The sequence below is a fragment of the Lepidochelys kempii genome, chromosome 1 (genome assembly GCF_965140265.1).
Source record: "Lepidochelys kempii isolate rLepKem1 chromosome 1, rLepKem1.hap2, whole genome shotgun sequence".
Taxonomy (NCBI): domain Eukaryota; kingdom Metazoa; phylum Chordata; order Testudines; family Cheloniidae; genus Lepidochelys; species Lepidochelys kempii.
The window spans coordinates 99,666,287-99,687,807 of NC_133256.1; the positions used below are offsets into that span (position 1 = coordinate 99,666,287).

The 21,521-nt window shown below is 42.0% G+C and overlaps 2 protein-coding genes across 14 annotated transcripts in view; one reads left to right on the plus strand and one right to left on the minus strand.

The window, feature by feature from the left end:
• PCCA (propionyl-CoA carboxylase subunit alpha) overlaps positions 1–21,521 on the plus strand; it is a 420,612-nt gene that overhangs the window by 359,618 nt on the left and 39,473 nt on the right. Inside the window, exons 22-23 of one of the 13 annotated variants that reach the window (XR_012159457.1) lie at positions 11,745–12,149; positions 12,420–12,893. The exons of the other annotated variants lie outside the window; for them this stretch is intronic. The gene's annotated coding sequence lies outside the window, so the exon portion shown is untranslated. Of the gene's footprint in view, positions 1–11,744; positions 12,150–12,419; positions 12,894–21,521 lie in introns of those variants that run through there. 13 annotated transcript variants of the gene reach the window in all.
• GGACT (gamma-glutamylamine cyclotransferase) overlaps positions 1–21,521 on the minus strand; it is a 111,613-nt gene that overhangs the window by 12,692 nt on the left and 77,400 nt on the right. The gene's annotated exons all lie outside the window — the stretch shown is intronic.

Below are 21,521 nucleotides of genomic sequence, written 5' to 3' on the forward strand. Positions count from 1 at the left end.
TCATGGTATATTCAGTCTCCTGTTCGTACTAGCTGTCCTAGAATTATGATGGAAATGGCGTTGAGCCAGTGCCAGTCATTCATTCAGGTGTCTTATCCAAAATCAAATCCAGAATGGCACTCTCTTTGTTGACAGATGATCCTGCATTTATCAGCATCACTAATACTGTAATGTTAGTGTTCTTGGGTGATGCCTTTGCATCCCAATGATAATAGTGATCTGGGAGAGTGTGAGACAGTAGTTCCTAGTTCCCATGAAGGGGCTGGGTCTCCCTTTCCCCTGATGCTAGGGGTCTGACAGTGTTGTGCTGTCCTTTCATCCAGGTTTGCCTGGTGGCTTTTTGTAAATGTGCAACTGATGTACGGATGTGATGAAGTGTTTGGAATGGTGGGGCAAAGGGACATGAATGTCCATAGCAGACTCAGTTAGGAGCTTCCTCTTTCACTTTTGTCTTCTGCTTGCAGTTCTGGGTGATCTGCAGTGGTATTACCAGCCATTGTGGTGATGTCACCTACCACTCTGTTGGAGTTGGGTGCTGATGTTACTGCCTGGGGCTTGAACGACAGGCCTCCCAGCGCATTTGGCTAGCTGGGGTGATAAGCAATGGAGGATCTGAGCAGCTCCTTCACTGCCACTCCATGGAGAGGAGCAGAGTGAACTCCCACTGGCTTTAGCTGCCTGGAGTACTGCTGTGTGAGCAGGATGTAGGAGAACTGTGAAACCCCTACTGCCTGGTGTAGGGAAGGAGGAGTAGAGAGGCTCCTGCAGCTCCTTTCCCTAGGAGAAATCTAGATGAGCAAAATATAAATACCTGAGTTGCAATTCAGACTGGATGCTGTGGCTACCACCTGTTTTCATACAGAGTAAAGTAGCATAGGAATCTTTAATTTGAGGTAGTCAGGTCCTGGTTTAATATACAGCATGAAAGTTGAATAGTGTATTTCAGTTCTTGATTTAAATGTAGAGGGATGGATTTTCAAGTGCACTAAGGTTTAATTGCACCCCAGATATGGCTAGTAGAGAACTCCCCCTGCACAGAGGAGTTCTCCACCAGTATAGCCACCTCCTGCACCAGCTGTCTGTCATCTCCCAACCCCCAATACTCCCAGGGTAAGGTGAGAGAAGGGGCTTAAAGCATGGGATGTGGTGGGGCAGGGTTCCATTGTGTCCTGTTCTCCATTGGTGTGAATTTGAGCAGCCTCCCAGAGCTGAGCCCAGAAACTTGTACAGAGCAAATTAGCATTTTTATTTAGTGTCAAGATTTCCTGATGTAATGGACGACCAAGACTGGCTTTAAAATAGTTACCCTTAATATTGTTCTCCCTCCCCCTCATTCTTTCATGTTTGAAGGCTCCATTAGTGTCCATAACAGTGAGGGAGTAAAGCAGATGGTAAACATTTTTACCACAGAACACCAACAGTGAACACCATATCACAGATTTATAGTCTCTGTACTGTGCTTGCTCAGCTGTACATAATCACTCTCATTTCCTTCCCTCGGGTTTCTGGTCTGCTTAGGGAGACTTCACCAGCAAGTTCAGTGAAATCTCATTGACATCACTCAGCTATTGCTCAGTTCACATGCGTGCCGCTCTGTGGAGCTAGAGGCTCCATGTTAGAGAGAGTATACATTGCTTCATGGGGCATTCTTTGACTGCTGAAAATGCAGACTCACTATGCTTACTGTAGTACATTTAAACATTTTGGAGAAGGAACTGTGCCTGCTTTTGGGCTTGTACTGAACCTAAGGTAATGGGGCCTTTCAATGCTACCATAATATGAACAATAATAATCCTAGGGAATTGAGTTAAGCCTGCCCTCCTGAGCTTTGTGGGCCAGCTGCCATGGAGGAGGCTACAGTAGATTTATTACAGCTCATGGAATATTTTTAAAGTTTGTTTTCTTCCTGAGTGTGTTAATAAAATTGTGCAAGGTGTGATTAAGGGTTTTAACTCTATATTTAGTTCAAAGAAATCTACACTTTGAACAGAGTAATTTTATTTATTAAATGTAATATTATGAACCTTAAATAGATGTGAGTTTACCATTTCATTTATTTGTTTAGCAACAACAAAATAACAAATGTTGGATGTGTCATCTAAAATGCAATTAGATCATCTTCTTTATCTGAGTATAAAAGATAATTTCTGATGTATGTTTCATGTCCATGTTATATGCCTAAAATGTAATTGTTTCATTATTTTAATAAATAATCATTATTACCATATACCACATCAGGCAACTATTGTGGTTTGTTGCTGTTCTGGCTTTTTCCCCCCCTTAATCCCAGTTCTTGGTTACTGGCAAAAGCATTCAAAGGGTTTTTGCTTGTCAAATGGAGAATATCAAAACTGTCTGAATTTCTAGCCAAGTTCATGTTCTCTGGAGCAGCATTTCATTTACTGGACAGAGAATATGATGTGTAGTAACAAAAAACTCTGGCTAAGTTCACTTGAACAATCTGAACTTAAAGAAGAAATAGCAAAACAAATACTTTTTAATTCTTGTGCCTTTTATATTTACATTGGCGTTGTCTTCCTCAGATAAAACATTTTGATATTAAGCAGTTCCTCTAATTTTACTGGGTTCTGTTTCTTTTTATGGTAACACACACTGTGCAGGAAGGTCATTATACTGAGAAAAAAAGGTGACAGCATAAAAGAGAAAGTTAACATTGCACATGTTGTCTTTGTTTATGGGGTTCCTGGAATGTGTTGAGAATCAAGCCAAGTGATGGCTTAAACTGTTCTTTACAATATGCTGGACAGCTTCTTCATAGGTTCCTCCAATCACAGGTACTTCTTGAAAATGCAGATGGTAAAAATATCAGTAAAAAGTATCAAGCATGTTTCTTTTATATGTTAGCCCATATAAAGAAAAGTTAAACCATTTCTAAAGACCACCTACAGTACTTGTATTCCTACAGTGTGAGGGATATGATTGACATTACATTTAATTAACCACAATTCTCCATTGTAAAAACATTGAAATGACTATTAAAACATGTTTAGGTCTGTGAGTGCATGCTCTGGTCCCAGACGAGCCACAGGGCAGCCTTGAGTAGGGTGCAAAAAAAAAACTATAGGTGTGTTGTTTTTTTTTACACCCCTCCTGAGCAGGGATTCCCTAAAGCAGTCTTAGTAGGCCCCTCAGGCCTCTCCCAAGCAGCCCAGCCAACCTTTTTACAAACAAGCAAAGAAAAATACTCTCAAAATAAACCCAGTAGTCCTAGGCCTGGCCTACCTTGGTCTGGCAGTCTGCTTTCTCTGTAGAAATCCTGAGCTGATCCTTTCCCTCAAGGAGCAACAGATAAGATGCGTTATCTCTGGTTGGCCAGCAACTGAGCTGTTCTCCTTCCTTTTTAACTGACCCTTCATCACCTGACGGCAAGTATGGTGAGGCAGGGTTGAGTGGTCAACAGCAGCTCATTAATCCTTGCTGGCCCAGTGTGGGGTTGGTATCCCCCTAACCAGGTTTCAGACTGAAATCCAGCTTAGGTCAAAAGGTAATGAATGAAAATCAGTGCTGTCTGATGGCTGTTCATCACAGTGACCTGTACAAAATGCATTGGTGATTTCTGTCTCTCATTTCTTACTGGACAGGTGTCCACATCACCATCCAATAACCATCCTTTTGTTGGCATTGCTGTTTGCAGTCTCAGCAGAGAGGCCAAAGATTCTATAGCTACGTCATATTTCTATAGAGCACCCCTCTGCTTCAAAGCACATTTCAGATATGTGGATAGAGCAGGGTGGGGAAGCAAAAAGTTTGCAATGGTAGCTTAATGTTGGGCAAACAAGGTCTTACATGAGTAAGATACCCACATGATTTTTAATTTTGTATTTTATTTCATGAGAATTGTACTTCTGACCTACCTAAACTGAAAACTTCCACACTCAGTTCAGTCCTGAAGTCAGGAAAGTCCTGTCACCCACTGAAATATAAGCATGTGGGGCTAATCTAACATTAATTGCCTTTAAGAATTCCTGGTTAGCCAGTCCTTCACAGAAAGGAGGTGTCTAATGACTTAGATATATAGGGTAAGTTCAACTATTAAAAGATAATAGCAAGTGCGGGAAGGAAAGGGAAGGTGACTAGCCAGGAAGGATTAGCCTGAGTCATAAACAAATTGCCTGAAAGTACTCAAGCAGGATCTTGAGAGGAGATAGTCACTCCCCAGGAGAATAACCTTTCAAAAATGTATGAGCCAGTTACAAGCAGGTTTCAGAGACTGGCGAGGAAGAAAGTCTATTTTGGCGCAAACCCAACATGCTGCCTTATAGGATCAGAGAGAAGAAATGATGCTGTTAGAGATACAAAGGTTTCCACTAGCCCCTAAGAAAAGCAATATGCATAGTACCACTAAGTTTAATGTGCTAGTTCCCCGATCTTTTCCACTGGGGAAAATGGAGTGTTTATAAGCTAATCTGTTTATTTTCTATATGTTTTCATTTATGTAACATCACTAGACAGTTAAAAGCCTAATTTGTTCAAGAAACCCCAGAGTAACTGTTATAAATAATATACTGGGGACAAAGTATCATCTGATGTTTTTAAAGAGATCATTACTAGGTATTCTGACCCAAGGCAACTAAAACCAGTGTGACAGCCTGGGTCATGGTCATATGTGAGGAAACAGACTGCAGTTTCTGCTCACAAGAGATGCTACCGAAAGATCTGCAGGCATAGTGTGGGTACATAACATGAAATGACCTGGAAGTGACAGGTATCATCACAGCTACCTATGTTTGCTTGAGTTAATATATTGCGAGACCTATTGTGTAACCCTAAGTGCCTGTGCATCTGCATTGTGAGTTAACATGAGCCTATGGTTGTCTCGTATTCATTGTGGCTTCCTTCACAATCCAAACTAGCGTATTTTTCAGTTGTGTTAGTGTCAGAGATGTATGGTAATAGTCACCACAATATGCTAATTTCCAATTTCTAACTGAAATATAACGCTTACCTTATTTCTTCAGGGATAAAGTGCTTGAGCTGGTATTTCTATGGAAGAGCCATTACACCAGTATTCAACAAGGCTGATAGTGTGTTTTTATCCTTAGATTTATCTATCCTTCTCCTATTTAAAGGAGGCACTTACAGTGATTTGGGTATCAATGGTTCAGCATATCTGTAGCTACTTTTGGCTTATATAAAATATAAAAGGCCTCCAGTCCCAACTACCAAGTCTATGGATATCCGAAGCCAACAGAGCATTTCACTGAATGAGAAAATACTATGTTAAAAGTATCATATTATTTTTTGTGTGATTACCAAAATATATCTTTGGACTCAAAGCGGGGAAATGTAATTGCCTCTACATCCTGGTAAAGCTGTGGCATCTGGAAGTGGCTTAAGAAAGGGGAAGATTGAGTCCAGTTTTGTTCTGAATACTTCAGATATTTTCTTTCTGCCAGCCCTTTGGTTCAACTCAAAGAACAGGAGAGGGATTTCCTGTGCTGGTCAGCAAACGTGCTGTTTAGCACTGGGAGTAACCCCAACAACAGAGCTGGGTAGTGCTGCTCTGGGACTAACTCCACATTAATACAGCTGCTAACGGGAGTCAAAGTTTAATTACCAGTATGACATTTGACTCCATGGTGAACTGGAAATAAATTCTGAAGCAAGAAGTATGTCTAACGGCATAGTTTTTTTTCTTCTTCTGTGATTTTGTGCTTCTCCTGATGACAAAAATATATATTCCTGGCCATACTGGGGTTATTTAATTTAATTAGTCATGTTTTCTCTATACATCTAACAACACCGAGTCATTTGTTTTAGGGAGGGAGAGGGATAGGCTGAGAAAATCAGCTTGGAAAAATAGCTCTAAAAGTATAATATTTTTTCCGTCAAATTATAGAACTTCTGTACTCTGTTAGTTGAAAGCACGTAATGAATAGGAAGTGAGCACTAATCTATCTGGCTCTGTCTGAACCCTCATATTTCTATTTATCACAGTGGGAGATTTTAATATTCAGCTGATGGTATTTTATATTTTGCTGATTTTCAGGTTGAGATAGTGGCACTTAAAATCAAGTTGACTGGCTGAATGAGAAATAAGGTTTTATGAGAATTAATGAAATCATGCTATTATGAATTTTGAACAGGGGAGTAGGTGATGTAAATAGCATCTGAAAATGGTTTAACGAGCTAGTTTAGCTTTATTTCAAAACTCAGTTTCAAACATATGAATTTTTTTTTTGCCAAAAAATATGTTAAGGGTCAGATTCTGCCCACCTTACTCATGTTTAGTAGTTTGCAGTACTCCCTTACTCAGAGAGTAGCTCAAATGAATATGACCATAAATGACACAAATATGAATAAAATGTCATTACTGTAACTGGTTTTTAATAAATAATGTCCATTATAACCTTTTAATGTAAATTACTTCTTCCCACCCCAGATTATCCTCTATTTTTCATTGAACACCTGGCCTGTCTCCACCAATTTTCCAAAATACTGTTGTTAAACATGCTCTGCCTTTGTGATTGGCTCGGTGACTCAGCAGATCAAAACTTCTGGATTTTTCATGCTTTGTAACACTACTGCTTTAGGTCATAACCCAGTGGACAAATCTGCACTTTGTTCTGGGGTGGAGTGGCTTACTTTTAATCTCCATCCCAACCTGGCATTGTTTTCTGGGGAGAATGAAAACACATTTTTGTACTTTGATATTGTATTAGTGATGAATTTTGTCACTGGGATGTGACAGCTTACTATAGTGAGGTATGTGGCACCAACATACGAACCAATGTTCTCTTTAGAAATGGTCTATTAAAAAAAAGAAACCTGTGGTCAATTGATGTTGATTCCCCTCCACCCCCCTTCCCCCCGCCCATTTCTAATATAACACTTAACACCCAGAAGGCTCTTAGGACCGTGTTCTTGTACAGTGCTTTAAGGATTCAGAAAGAGATCTTACTCCCGATTAAGTCAATGCCAGCGCTCTTTGGCTTCAATGAGAATTGGACTGATCCCTACCCAAGTTCAGGGAAATCTACACCTTGCAGAACTGGGTCCTTACAAATGATAAACGGAATTCTAGAAAAAGGTGAAGGGGAAGCAGTCACTGATTTCAGGTATTGACAGAAAGCATATACATGTGAATGTACACGCACACACAAACACACAGAGGTCTATGTATATACGACTTTCATGGAATATGTAGTTGTGAGAAGTATTTTGTATGGGCTAAATAAACTGCAGTTCTTGAAGTGTGAAAGTCTGCTTGATGCTCAGTGCTTGATTTGGAAGGATGGCTTTGTAAAGTGCCAAAACACTTTTTATTAACTATATTAAAGAAATCAAAACACCAAAAAGGGGTGTAAAGTAAGTCATTGTAATCTAAAACAACAAAAACAAAATTGCAATCCCATATATGGGCACAACAATGCTAAATCAATCCTAGAATTTCCCTAAGCTGCAAGTGTTTAGGGAAATTCTAGGAACCTTTTTGGCTACAAAAGTTTCCAATTTTTTATTTATTTTTACATTGTCACAAGGGGATGAACTGGCCCCTTCTAAGGGGCTTTGGGCTCAGTTTCACCTGGGAGTAGTTTACCTGCCAAACCATGAGGGTTACATCATGGTGGAGCACAGGATTGAGAACCAGGCCTGAAGGGAGATATAAAAGCAAACTGTGCTCAGTTGAGAGAGAGACCTACAGGGAAGTGGAACTACTGGGGTAGGTCAGGCAAGAGACCTGCTGTAACTAACCTCCTTTTGACACACTGCCAATCTAATCCTCCTAGTTGAATAGGAAGGATGATGATTTTTAACCTTGTGTTTTCCCACATAAAAGAGCCATCCCTCAGGATAGGTGATAAGTTGTACCAAAGAAACTTATTTAAATTTTCAAAAATACCAGAATGGAACCACTTAAGAGTCCATCCACCCATGTTAGAGACTATAACCATATCAACAACACCTCATGGTCAATGGTATCAGAGGCAGCTTACTGATCTAAGGCCCTGATTCAGAAAGACATTGAAGCACATGCTTTCCTGAGTTGGGTCTCGTAAGAGTCAACATGGACACTTTTTTTTTTTATCCTGATCTGTCACCAGGAGATCCTCAACCAATGTCTCTAGCAGAGTTTCAGTTCCATATCCAGAATGTGTTTCATTAGGATCAAGGAAATCTGACTTCTCCGGGACTCATCAAATTTATCCTGATTCCACCTTGTTAACAGCTTTTCCCCCCAAAATAAAGATTGGCTACATGTTGATAATTAACAAGATTATTAATGTCAAGTGATGATTTCTTGAACAACTTTATAACCGTTTCTTCATAAAGAAAAGTGTCTGCATTGCACCTCTAAAGAGAACCTAGTGCTACTGGGCTTCACCAGCCAGGAACAAGAATCTGATTCACTGCTACTCCCCCAGAACCTCAATAAGTGACACTGGCTGAAACTGAGGGCAGGTCTACACTTAAAATGCTATAGTGGCACCACTTCAGATGCTATTACGCTGATGGGACAGCATCTCCCATAGCACAGTTAATCCATCTCCCCAAGAGGTAGTAGCTATGCTGAGGGGAGAAGCCCTCCTTGTGACGTAGTCTGTCTACACCGGGGATTAGGTCAGTACAACTGCGTCGTTCAGGGGTGTGGATTTGCACACTCCTGAGCAACTTAGTTATGCTGATGCAAGTTTGTTTCGTATAGACTTGGGGCAAGAGAAGACCTATAATGTCTTCTCGAGACACTGCTCCCTTATCACAAAATGACAGTCTGGATCTCAGTGATTTAATCCACAAAGTGACAATGCTACTGATTGACCTCTTGATGTCCTCTAATAGAAAGGACAGAAGTCAGATATGGGATTTCCTCCCCTCCTCCATACTCAGTGGCTCGAAATGAATGAGTGTGATTTCCTATTGCTAGCTCAGGTTTCCTATTGCTAGCTCAGGTGGAAGATTAAGATGGTCAATGAATCACCACATTGCCAGTGTCCTGTTATATTAGATATGCAAATAGTTTAGGTAAATTAAGATGTTACCATCAACTATTATGCACTGCTCAAAAGATATTGCAAGGGTTATTTGTGACTTGCAGGGCAGCTCCAGGTTTCTATGGGTCGTCTAAGCTACAGGAAATTCCATTGAGTTTCTCTTGCAGGCCAGTGTGCAAGAGTTTCTTTAGCCCTATTATGATGCAGGGTAGAGGGATTGGACAGCAACCTCTCACACCAGCATTACATTTAAATAGAGTTCTGGAGACAAAGAAAATGAGAGCTCCCACATTCTGGAGCTATTGCTCTCCAAAGTTCCTTGACTAACATCTAACTAGTTCCTTGACTAACAAAGTTCATCCTAACATCATGAAGGCCTGTGGCCATCAAAGCCCATAATGGACCTCCAAGTTCAGCTGTAAACATATGTCATTTACCTATGCCCAATTCTGCTAACCATACCAGATGAAGGAGATGATAGACTCCCATGATAAAAGAAGCAGTCACATTATCGCATGGTGACGCTAGTGTATACCAGCTGAAATCTAGCAGCGGGGGCAGCATATGAGTAAACAAAAACAAACAAATTCTTAGTAGGCCAGAATCTCAGCTTGTGTAAATCATCATAGCTCTATTGAAGTAATTGATTTATGCCAAATTACACCCGCTAAGTATCTGGGCCTGTGTATTTAGTATTATTTCTTCAGCCTTACTATGTTGTGATTACCATACTATACCAAAGACTGGACCTTACAGAGAAGGGAAGGAAACAGATTTAAAATGTTTATAGCCAGATTCTACCACCCTTACTCATGCAGAGCAGTACCTTACTCCACAGAGTAGTCCCATTGAAGAACATGGGATTGCTCGATGAGTAGTACCTTATTGCACAGGAGTAAAGACAGAGTCTGACCCTTAGATAAGAAAAGGCACAAGCACTTAGGCCAGGGATTGGCGACCTGTCAGGGAAATCCATTGGTGGGCCGGGCCGGTTTGTTTACCTGCAGCGTCCGCAGATTCGGCCGATCGCAGCTCCCACTGGCCATGGTTAGCTGTTCCAGGCCAATGGGAGCTGCAGGAAGTGGCGGCCAGCACATCCCTCAGCCCCCATTGGCCTGGGAGGGTGAACCACGGCCAGTGGGAGCTGCGATTGGCTGAGCCTGCGGATGCTGCAGGTAAACAAACAGTCCTGGCCAGCCAACGGATTTCCCTGACTGGTCACGTGCCAAAGGTTGCCAATCCCTGACATAGGCTATTTCTGTGGCCTGGTTTTCAGAAGTGCTAAGCTCCCACCAATAGTAGTCAGTGAAAGTTGGAGGTGCTTAACATCTTTCAGAATAAGGGCACTATTGTGGTAGGTTTCTCCACAGTCTCTAACTCTGAGCAAGTTATTTCTGTCAACTGATAGAACTATAGACTTTTTTTCTGCAGATTTGTCTGTAGTTCATCAGTGACATCTTTACTATGCAGGGATGCATGCTGGCCCAGTGGGAGTTTCAGTTCGCTTGTTATGAGTCATTTCCAGGCTTTGGACAGAGAATTTCTCATGCAGAAATGGTTATTAATGGTTGCGTCAGAGACTTCTTTTTTAGTGCACATAATAAGAGCCAGGTTTTCAAAGATGTATCTATGTCTTTGTGTGGATATAAATTTGTGCAGATACCTTTTGTACGAGTGAGTATGCATTGGGTGATTGTATGGATGTGCAACCAGTTAAGTGGCCATTCACATGTGGAAATATTCAGTCAGTGTATGCACATCAGTTGACACACATGCTGTAAATTAGATATGTATAGTTATAGCACCCCAACACATGCTCATATATTTGAAAATGTGATTCTATATGATTCTTTTTGAAAATCCCACTGATTATGGCGATGCTGTACAGGAAAGTGACTTCATCCAACAGAGAAAGAGAGAGAAAAATGTTTTAATCAGAACAACAAAGAAAATCCATGCATACTCGTAAATAAAGGGTTAGTGGTAGGTTTTACTTTTTTTAATTAAAAAGTAAAAAATGAAGTCTCAAAATTAAAATTCTTGCTCCTGTTTCAAATGATTTCATTTCATCATTACTTATTAATGCTGTTTTACCGTGCAAGAGGAACTTTATTTATTGTATTTATATAACAACGCCTGAGAAACAGCATGGCTGCTTATATCACAGTGATGTTGGAATAGTTTAACTACAAATATTTTTAATGTTCTCTGTGCTGATGGATAGATTAATCCTATTGCCAAAGGTAATGGCTCACTTGAGTAGTTTAGGGGAACAATTTGAGTGTCAGTTTCACAAATGAAAAAAGTCCCAAAAGGAAAAGGAAGCAATTCATTCACAATGGGACATGGTGCAGAGGAGGATAACCTGCCTTCAAAGATTTTTGTTTTGAGTATTATAATGTTTAATAAATAGTTTACTTCAAAGGCCTTTGCTGGAAAAAAAGGCAGTTTTCCTGCTATTCTTGTTCATTGGTTCAGAGTTGCTATAAGTAGCTCATATCCTGTCCTCTGTGGTCTCAGGTGGTTAGCTTTTGTTTGTGAAACTGAAGCTTCAGCTTAAAGAGCTGTGTCACTAGTTTAAATTATTAGCAAGTTGACAATATAATCTCAAAAACTGATTGAAACTTTTCATGATTTATTATAAGGATAATGGGCAGAGGCTACATGCAGAGTCAGAGCACCCAAAAATAGAAATTTTCTGAGAAGAGTTTGTACACCCCTCTCCCCCCCCCCCAGTAAGTACTCTATTTTGTAGGTATTATAAACATTTCTATACTGTTTGTTTTCCAGCCACTAAGTATTGTATCCAGTACCTGTGTTCCATTGATGAAAAGCTGGCTTGGGCTACAAAGGAAGGACTGGATATGTCCCAAACAATTGCTCCTAAAATTCTTTGGTGCTGGCCAGATGAACAAAGCAGAACTCAGCTCTTCCCTTCCTTTCCTTTTAAATTCCAGGCTTTTAAAGTCAATTTCAGGACAGTAGTTGATGAACAGTGTTATACTACTCCCTTCCCAAACCCCACCATCAGTACCACCAGTTTCCTTCACTGGGAGCACATTTGGAGATTCAAACAAAACCAAACAAACAAAAAACCCACTCCTAGCCGTAGAATCTTTCATGGAACAGGATCTACTGCTGAGGTCCTTTCTTCTGCTTGTTCCTATCTTCCTCGCAGCAAGCAAAGATGAGAAGGTATGTTTTGATCATTGGGCCTACAAATTTACTCTAATTGTGAGCTCATCTGTAAAAAGTGTGTGAAATTTCACATAAAATGTCCCAATAACCTATAATAATGAATGTTGATGGGGAAAGGTACTAAAAGAAGACAGACTAAATTAGTACAGACAAAAAGCCTATTGATATAACTTAACTTATGTTAAAATTGAGTTATATTATGCTCTGTAAAAGTTGAAGATGTGGATCTGGAAATTAATTAACCAAAATTGGCCTGTTTGATATTAGACCTAATTGCTGGACAAAACAATGAGGGGCTGGGCAATTCCACCCATTGCTCCCTTTTTGGAAAGAAACTTCGGGGGAAGATAGAGAACAGACAGCTACAGGAGTGAGCCTCACCATCATGGCTGCCATTGTCACTGTTTCCTGAGGCCCTGGGCCTTTGTTGCGCTGATTGTGAGAGATCCTGACCTAATTGGGCCAGAGAAGGATCCAGATGACGTGGCCACCCCTACCTGCTCCAGCTGAATCCTGAACACCTCCTGAGACGAAAGGGGATCAGGCTTTAACATCAGCAAGAACAGCTCCAGCCCATCTCCACTAACTTATTCTCTTTTCCCCTAGAGGACAATTATTACCATCTTTAATACCATCTAAGAGATGGTCAAACAAGGGGTTTTCCTTCTAGACCTCTCTCCAGCTAAAGGGAACAAGGCATGTTGTTAAAATGAAAGACTTATTTACTACTTTAGATTTCAAATGCTTCACCTGTTTTTCCTTCTTTTCTGTATCTTTAATAAAAGGTTTAAAGGATTTTTAATGGTATGTTTGCCATGTTGCTAAGCTGGCTGAGGTCTCTCTATAATAGACCCCAGACCTCGTTTAACACTGTTTAGTAGTGAAAGAGTTTATAACACCTTTAATTCTCTTGGCCCTTGAGATCAACACATCAGAGAGTCCACCTGTGACAAGAGCCTTCGCAGGCCACAGAAGGAAACTCTGTAAGCATTGCTCCCAGCCTGCACCACGTTCTGCCAGGGGAAGGGTTTCTGAATGTGGATGGTGTTTGAGAGTTTCTACATCTACTGCCCCCATCATGCCACCAGCTGAGTCACATCCAGACACGCCTCTGCAAAGGTGCATCAGTCCTCAGTGTCTGGGACCTAGCAAGCAGGGCAGTCTGCTCCAATCTGAAACCTGTTGTGGGTAAGCCCAAGTACTCTCCCAAATGCCTTCCCCCTGGTCCCATCCAGTTCTAAGAAGGAAAAATTTCAGAGCCCCTTTTCTGGTCCCCAAGTGGATAATGGAGTCTGCTGAGAAGGGGTCTGGTATCCTGTTCAACTCACTTTCCTCTCAGGAAGGGTATCTGGATTCTCACATTACTTTCCTCCTGCATTTCCTTTCTAACTAATGTCCTATAAAGAGGTGGATGGGAGCTTGAACTTCATGTCCTTTTGGATCTTAGCCTGATGGTGTATCATCTAGGAATAAGCACCAAGCCAATCCTGACAGGGATCAGAATCCTTTATCCAAATGACAAAAGAAAATTAAAAATCTAAAAAGGCCAGAAAGAATAAGGAAAAGGCTGAGAAGCCTTCCAGAACCTGACCCTCTTCTACTAGCTCTAGCTCCAGCTCCTCCCTGAAAGGAGGAGCACATGGTCTGTGCTTTAGAAGACTATGATAACTCTGAGCCAGAGAAATGAAATTCTTCTCCCCCCATGTGTCTGAAGTCATGGCTCACAGGGTGATTCTACCTTTGAGATTCAGCAGGATGAGAAGGAGCAGCAGGAGAACAAGCGAAAACTCCCCTTCCAAAAGCAAGGCAGAATTTCACAATCCCTTTCAATTCTTCCTACAGGGAAGGCATCAGGGAGGAATAGGAGAATTCTGTTAGAGAGAAAATGCTAAGTCTGCAAGCCATTCAATTTATAAGGTGTCAGAGCCTCAAGGATGCTGTTTTTATGTTTCTTAATGTGCACTCTGAAGTAACATCCCTGGTGAAGCATGCTGTTACTCTGGCAGGAGGGAGCTATTTTCCTGAAGACTTCACATATATAAAAATAGAGACCACTCTCAGGAAGGACTTCAAAGCCTTGTTGGTGGCCCTTGGAGTCTCGGTAGCTACCATATGTTTCATCAGGGTCATGATGTCCTGGTATGATGAGCCAAAAAGAATCAAACCACAGAACTGCAATCATGTTTGTAATGGATGGATGAATAGATTCCATCAAAGAGGCTGTAAGGACCATGGCAGAAAACTTAGTGACCAGACATCAGCTGTAGCTCGAACCCTGGCCAGTGAATAATTGTTAAAAACAATTTTTTGCACCTCAAGGCCCTTTGGAGAAATATAAGGGGAGAAGCTTGATAAGGTAGTGACTGACAATACAGACAAGATGGAGGGTGACAGTCTATGCTGTGCCTTCGACAGTCCTGAAGGGTTGCCTGTCGCTGTCTCTGGGTAGTATCACTGTCCAGAATCTCCCAGCACTATGCACTGTAGGCACACCCCAATGTGCCCCTCCAAGCTTTTGCCACATATTTGGCATACCATGCCATGGCTTCTGAAGGAGTGCTTGGAATACAACATGTGGGTGACTTGCTCAGTTTGTGTCCAGCGAAATTTTACTTTGGACAGATGCAGAGATTTTGGAGCCCCTTTGTACTGCTTTGGCCCATTACGTAGTGGGGAGACACATCAGAATCTCAACCGGCGTGTTTGCTGCTTACTCTAGGGGGGACTTCTAAATCCTTATAGAAGAGCAAAAGTTCAGGAAATGGATCAATTCCCTTTTCAGTCCAAGCCATCAGCCTGACTGCAACCGAGCCTCCTTCAGCCTGTAAAACTAAATCTTTCAAGCGTATATGGATCAGATTGATACACAGCTTTGGTTGGATACACTGCATCCAAAAGGGATCAGAACCTATTCAGTATATTCCACTGCAGCATCCTGATCAGAAAAGGGACCCAGCTGCCACACGGAAAATCTGTGAAGTTGCCACCAGGTCTTCCCTCAACAGCTTTGTAAAGGTACAGTTTACTCACAGCCTCAACCTGCAGTTCTCTGCAGAACAATCCTTTGGGAAGAAGCTGCCCCAAGCAGTTGTCCCAACATAGTACCACTATTCTAATTAGCAGCTGATTTAATCATGTTCTTCTATCCTGTATTTCTCCCTCCTTGATAAAGCTTCCATACCATTTTCTACATCCCAAATGTGCCAGGCAGAGGAGAGGCTTTGTTCCAGAATGGAAAATGTTACCTGATATAATCCCCACCACTGTGGCGTCTGAGTGCTTCAGACATTCATGAATTTATTCTCATAACACGACTGAGAGGTAGGGAAGCATTGTTATCCCCATTTTACTGGGAAACTGAAGCAGAGAGATAAGTAGTAACCTGGCCACTCTTACACTAGAAGTCTGTAGCAGAGCCCCTGAAATTGAACCCAGAGCCTTAATCATAAAACTGCCCTTTTCTTTTTTGACTCAAACATATCAATATTGCTGAATGTAAATGTTAGCTGGCTGTAAGGGATATAGAACTGTTAGTTTTTTAAGAATAGGTGACTCATATTATCAGAGAACTTTTTTTGGAGATGCCTAAAAAGGTACATGTCAAAGTCAAAACTTCTATCACTACCTCTCTCTAATGTTGCTGATTGTGAGTGAAAGGAAAAATCTGAGTTTTTTCCAATTGTTCAAACTCTTCTCCCCTCTGCCCCCAACCCAAAATTCTTTCTATCCACACACGTAAACTTATAAGAGCAAAAAATTTTGAAAAACAAAACATGATTCCTCAACGAAGAAGAATTACTGAATTTTAGATTATAAAAGTTGTTAAACAATTAGCAGAATTGCAGAGATGCTCTTGCATTGAGTGCTCAGATATTAAGGTGATGCATGTGGTATAACAGCTTAGATTGATTGTTATCATATAACAGAATTTACTCAAATATTAAATGAATTGATGGAATTACTATATAGAAACTTATAATCCAGATGAAATAATGTAAAGTAAAAACCAGAGAAGGCAGAGTGAAACAAAATGTTAAACTAAAAATGAATTATTCCTATATGGTAGTGGTTGAATTGATAGTGTCACCTTACATTACCTTGCTGCCCCATTGGCGAACCCTAGGGTTTGGGGACTCCTACAGTTACAGTAGCTTTCTGAATCAAGCCTATGTTTGTATTGATTTCAGTTTGCCGCCCCATGCAGTCAAAATGTAAATTATGCAAGCTTCTTTTCTGCTTGTATCTGTATTTTAGATGAAACACATCTCAAATGTAGTATACTAGCTATAATATTTTCAATTTAATTTTTATATTGCTGTTTTAAAATTACAGTAAAATAGGGTCCATGTAATTTCCTGAGGCAATTATGGGAGCTCAATTCTAAGCAAGTAAAGAAAGGTCTAATAGGACACAAATTGTTATAAGTCAGATATTATGAAACTCTGCACGGTGAAAGGCTAATACAGGGGGAAGAAAGACAATGCAGCATTCCAAGTCTCTATGCTTGTTTTTGATGTGGAACATTTTTTTCCCCAAGCTTGCACACCAGAACAATCCCAGCTTTTATGTCTAATTGAAATAAACTTCCTTCTAAAGTTTTAATTGGTTTGCACATTTTTGCTGAGAAAGCAAACATTAGTTCAGATATTGTCCTGTTAAGGTGCACAAAGTAAAAGAAAATGCGGAGCTTTGTTGATTACACCAGATATGAACTATATAGCTCCAGTAGGTATAAAATTGGAATACATTTCTTTAGACACAAATACATAAAATAGGTCAGTATTAACCCGAATTAAACAGAGCAATTTGTTTACGTTCACTTGCTTTTTACCGAAAGGAACATTTCATTAGTAAATCATCTGTAAAGCCTATGAACAGTTGTACTCTGAAAGGGATTTACAGCAATATACTTCCCTAGGTTTTCTGTGAAATAAAACCAGGCTTGCTCAATATAAGTGAAAGTTGACAAACTTGCCAGAAGGAAGGATCAGTACTTCAATAGCTAGGGAAATGATTGCTGCAGGGAATGTCCAAGAGGCAAGGTGACATTACACATGGCTTAAGAGAACAGCACACCAAGCTGGGTAAAGGCTTCAGTGGAAAAACTGAAAAACTTCAGTGGGGCTGCCTTGAAGATATTGCTATAGGCTTGGAGTAAGTTAGGGGAAAATTTTCAAAGGCGCAAAGGGCAGCTAGGCACCCACCACCCAGTGCATGTCAGTGGGAGCTGGGAACTTACATCCTACTGTGTCTTTGAAAATCTCCCCCTTGAACTTTTTTTTTTTAGCTTAAGAAACATCCAAAGTGAAATTATTTAGTTAACCAAAGACTCTGGCTCTTTTGTGTTGTTAACAGCAAAAGGGTATCAAAAATTTTGCCATGAGTTTCTTTTTATGATTTTGAATACACATTGTATATGTCTTAAAGATTATTGATTGATTGGATCAGTTGATTATACTGTTCTTTTTGTTCTGTTCAAATGAATAATAGAAATGTTGTGGATATCAGTAATTTTAGGTGTCTATCCAAGATCTCTATTTTGAATGGAGCATACTGAATTTTACTTTACACGCTCTCCACAACATGTGGATTTTTTCCCCTTCAACTCACTGTTCATTTTAAAAGATGATTTTTTGAAAATGGAAAAAGTTTAAATTTAAATTACTCTCATAAATCACTGACAATGCAAAGAGCAAAGTCTTTCAAGGAAAAGTGGGGAAATTTTAATAAGACTCATACATTAAATTTTTAACTTCATGCCTGTCATTCTGCCCATTATAGGCTTTAGTGGAGGAGGGAAATATTTAGTTCATAATGGGACCAGTGATTAATTTTTCTGAGTTCCTTTACAGTAAATACTATTAGCTGTGAAATTTAAAATCTTGAACAGAAATTGTTGTGTAAAACCTAGCAGAAGAACTAAAATATTTTGAGCAAGACTCAGTGCTCACTTCAGTTACATTTTGTTCATACACCACAAAACACACATTTCTGAGTATCGATTGTGTTCATTTACTACAGTAAAGTGCATTCATTGATAACTACCTGCTGATATTGAATCAATTTTATGTGCAGCATAGGGCATTATTGTCAGGTAGGGTAAATAATATTGATTCCATTTTAAAATGAATACAGCATAGGAGAAATTGATTTAGTTCTATGAAGTTATTTAATTATGCTTTATTGACTATTTAAACAGTGAAGGTCGTGAATAATATGATATCATGAGGTAAGATGCAGGCACAGGCCTTAGCAGGGTTACAAGCTACCCTTTTACAATAACAGTGAACATATTTTTTTTTCTTAAAAATATTCCACTGACTGTAGTTGATTATTCTTAATATAGCATCCTAATTGGTTAAAAAAAACTCTGCCATGCAAATTAATTGCTAACTATAACAATACAGATCCACAGTATACTTACACCATCTTTGTTTCATTATTAGTGGACAAATTTTGACAAATTAGTGGACAAAATTAGTGGATGGTTGAGCAGGAGGACCCCATGGTGGACATTTTGATATGACATCAGATATTGTTCCGAATAATATATACTCTAGTTGCAAAAAAAGTTTAACCCACAAAAAGAGCAAGTAAACAGAAATAGAATGAAAAAGTAGACGTAAAGCCTTTGTTTAATTTTGTGTCAGCATGTCCCTGAAATAGAGCAATGAGGATAGACAGATGCTACAGGCAAAGCTATTACAAATGTAAGCTATGCAGACATTTTCTTCACAATTGTTCTTACAAATAACATCTTACAGTGACAATGAAATATTTTCTATTTCAACAGCAGTTTGGATGTTAAACAACTACTACTTTCAATAATTTCCGTCTGTAGGACTGAATAACTTTTAAAACTCTAGGGTAAAAGAATTGGCCAATGAGTTCTCTTAGCCATTATAGTTACTTAACAGATCTTGGAATACTGGAGAAGTTCCAGAGCACTGGAAAAACTTAATGTTTTGTCAGTATTTAAAAAGATGCCCAGGTAACTAAAGCTGTTTAATTCAACACTGATCACAGGAATCAATTATGGGAAAGCTGATATGGATGCAGTCTGTGAAGAATGAAAGATAGTGGAATAATGAATGCCAGTCAACATGGTATTATGGAAAATAGGGTCAGACCAAACAAACGATATCATTCTTTGAGATAATAAATTTGGTTAACAAAGGTAACTGTTGATATAATATACTCAGACTTCTTCTTCAAGTGCTTGTTCACATCCATTCCACATTAGGTGAGCGTGCACTGCGTGCACGAGCGTCGGAAACTTTTCCCCCTAGCAGCTCCCGGCGGGCTCCCCAAGTGGTGCCACTGTGCCATGCATATATACCCCTGCCGGCCCGACCCGCTCCAGTTCCTTCTTACCATCCGTGGTGGCGTTGGAACACCCCCCCCCCCCGCCCGTAGAAGAGTAGCTGTTATCAGATAGTTTACATACAGATTGTGGACACTTAAGTCATTAGGTGCTTGGAGGCATCCAGCACCAGCCCCGGGCTGCGGGGCATGCCACAGGCCCGCGGCTTTAAGGCTTGCGCCACATGCCGTAAACCTATGCCAGTTAGTGACCCCCAAGACTCATGTCTACGTTGCCTGGGGGATGGACATCAAACTGAATGGTGTAGGACTTGCAAGATGTTTAAGCCAAGGACAAGGAAAGAAAGAGACTTTCGCCTAAAGCAGCTGTTGATGGAGGCTGCATTGCAGCTGCCAGGCCCGGACCACCCGACTTCCTCGGTGCATAGTGCCCCGGATCTGTCGAGAGACCCGGCACTGGCTAAGCACCATGAACTGTTGGCCCCAGAGCGCCAGGCTAGGCCCCGGCACTGCTCGTCCTCCCCAGTGCGGCCCCCGGCGCAGCCTATAGGAAAGCGCGGTCGTTCCCCGCACAGGAGGCCGGCGCCTCCCAAGGCCCCGAGCGCTGACAAGAGCGGGAAGGCCGTGGTACCGGCACTGACACAGGCGGTCCCGGCAGCGCACGCCCCACCGAGCCCAGACCTAAGTGAGCGCAGTGCGGACGACGGGCTCGAGGGTGTAAGGGATCAGCCCTCCACGCCTGGCACCTTTGAGCTGCAGAGGACCTCATCGAGCTGTCGGCGGGGAGCCCCCTCCCGTATGAGGAGGACCCTCCGGCACCCACGCCTCGGGTGCCGTCGAGGGGTAAGCCGGCAATGATGTGCCGCTCGAGGACACCGTCCCAGCACTGCTCCCGGAGTTGGTCCCGGTCGAGCTCTGACTCTGCGGACTCGCACTTGCCAGCAGCCCAGAAGCAGGTTGTGGCACTGGCAGCGGGTCGACGCGAATGAGCACCAGAAGGGGCACGCTGCTCTCCAGCACTGCCCAGAGACCAGCTCCAGGAGGTGTTAAGAAGGCCCTCGCCAGAGGACTCTGGCAGACGGTCGTGGTCCCGGTCCCGATCCTGGTCCCGGTCCCAGGGATACCGGTACCGCTCCCAGTCCTGCTCAGCCAGGAGCCGCTCATTCTCCCGCCAGCGCAGATCGTTGGCACCACCATGGCCTTCGCGATCGGTGTCGCCACAGTCTGGCGTCGGCTCCAGCCGCTATAGCTACTCGTACCGGGGCCCAGACAGCCAGGCCATTGGCCCTTCTGGCCCCCCGGGTCCTATCAGGAGCGCCAAGGGGCCCCATCCAGGGCAAGTTACTCAATGCAGCAGTCCTGGTCCCCACATGGATGCCAGGCGGTGCCGGAGGCAACAGTATCCAGGCCTCCAGCATGCCCCCAGCATAGACCAGAGAGTCTGGCACCGAGCCTGGTGCCGTCCCATGGACTCCCATCCTGGCCTGAGCTGGAGGCCCCTACCACAGGAGATGGGGAGTAGGAGGGCCAACCAGAGGGGGTTGAGCAGCAGCTAACCTCCTCATCTTCCCCCGATGAGGTGGTGGTGGGTACACAGGTGTCCGGTCCTCCGCCGATAGACCATAGTGCCCACCAGGAATTGCTGCGCAGGGTCGCCTAAAATTTGGGGTTGCAGGCTGAGGAGACGGTTGAGCAGGAGGACCCCATGGTGGACATTTTGAGCCCTGAAGGCCCATCCAGAATAGCGGTCCCGCTCATTAAGACCATTAATTCCAACTGTAAGACTATATGGCAGACCCCTGCCTCCAGCGCTCCAACGGCTAAAGGAGTGGAGCGTAAATACTTTGCCCCATCTAAGGGCTATGAGTTCCTGTTCTGCTACCCGAGTCCATGCTCCCTAGTGGTCTCAGCAGTAAACAAAAGGGAGCGCTATGGACAGCAGGCCCCGGCCCCTAAGGCCAAGGAGGCAAAACACCTGGACCTTTTTGGCAGAAAGGGGTACTCATCTGGGGGCCTTCAGTTGAGGATTGAGAACCAGCAGACCAT